Source organism: Aplysia californica, unplaced genomic scaffold, assembly GCF_000002075.1.
Source record: "Aplysia californica isolate F4 #8 unplaced genomic scaffold, AplCal3.0 scaffold00003, whole genome shotgun sequence".
Lineage (NCBI taxonomy): Eukaryota > Metazoa > Mollusca > Gastropoda > Aplysiida > Aplysiidae > Aplysia > Aplysia californica.
In genome coordinates, this window is record NW_004797273.1 from 2,914,215 (window position 1) to 2,915,742 (window position 1,528).

Here is a 1,528-nt window from a genome sequence, read left to right on the forward strand (position 1 = left end):
AATGGATGCAGTTTCTGATTGTTTTTCCCATTTTCCCTGTGTGGACTTCCGGCAGTCTCACAGTTTAGAGATCGTGACCTAGCGAGGTTAGCAGAAACAGCAACACACACACACACACACACACACACACACACACACACACACACACACACACGTGACGGAGCACAGCTGTGCATATTTCGGAAGCAAAAGCAAGAATGGCATCGTGGGTCGTAAATATGCACAGTATAATTTATACAGTACCTTCAATCGCGACTGTATAAACTACACCACGTCAAAAGTCCAAGAGGAAGAATTAGATCAAACAGATTAGGCAAGCCACGATAAGAAGGGCTATGATATTTTGACATTTGCTGAGAAGTCCTAGTACGGTGCTCTACAATAAATATGGAATCTGGTCGTAGAAATGTAATATTTATCTGCTGCGCGTCGACCGTTTCGTAAGTTTTATAGTTCCATAAACAGAGGATTGAGTGCTCTATTGAGGTTTTCTCCTTTTTGGTATCAAATATTTATCGCCTTTATCTCTCCTCCATCTTTTATTTGCATGTTACCCTCTAGTAACATTTCTGAACTGGAGCACTTATATGATGACATATGTGTATTGTAAGAGTCGTAAAAATTTTACTTAGACTAAAACTAACTGTTCATCCTACCTTGCCCCCTTTTTGCCTTTAAATTTATTCTAAAATACATTCAAACCTGTTTATTGTGCAAGTGCCATAAAACTCTTACTTTAACCAAAACACAAACAATGGAGAGCGAAACAAATAAACTGAAAACTACCCCCAAAAAAAAACCAACACACGAAAAGGAGCCGGGAGCAAGTGGAGGGTACATGGCCATCCCCCGGTCCTGTTGACACAACCAGCGTTTTTAACATTGACCACAATTTTCCCGCCAAAATTAGCAGAGGCGAGTGTTCAAACAGGAATCTCACGTCTGGGGGGCGCGCGGGTCAACAGGGATACCGTCTGCTCCTCCCCAAGGGCGACCACTCCGTTGTTTGCATCGTCTTCATACACAGACGATATGACGGCTCGGGCATTTCAGGGTCACCTCTTGGGTTATTTCTCTTTGTTTCTTTCATTAATTTTCAAGGGGAAAGGTCAGGCCGCAGGATTGTAAGTGTAAACAAAGATCCACAAGTTTTTGTTGTTCCAAATTCCTCATAATTATTTCCCCCTTCCGTTTGACCCATGCAGGATCGGGGTTAAGGTGGGGGCGAGGTTCTTTTGTTTGGGTACTCAGTACGTTGACAGGTTTGTTTGGTTTGTGTTTTTTTAGGGGGAGAGGGTGTTTTGAAGTAAGAGTATTTCGTGATTCACAACACAATTCGGCCATATAAGCACCGCAGATTAAAGGTGTAACATACAGAAAAAAAGAGAAAAAGAGATATAAGAACGATAGATGTTTGATAGGACAGAAGGAGCAAACCACACCATAGTAGCCGCCAACCGTCCACGACGGGGTTTTTTCCACGGCAACTTACCAGGAAACATAGACTAGACAGCTTCCACCCCCCCCC

General features: G+C 42.9%; 1 protein-coding gene across 1 annotated transcript in view; it reads right to left on the bottom strand.

The window, feature by feature from the left end:
• The window catches only part of LOC101854989 (tetratricopeptide repeat protein 28), a gene marked incomplete at its 5' end in the record, with an annotated part of 136,671 nt that overhangs the window by 22,444 nt on the left and 112,699 nt on the right, over positions 1-1,528 (bottom strand).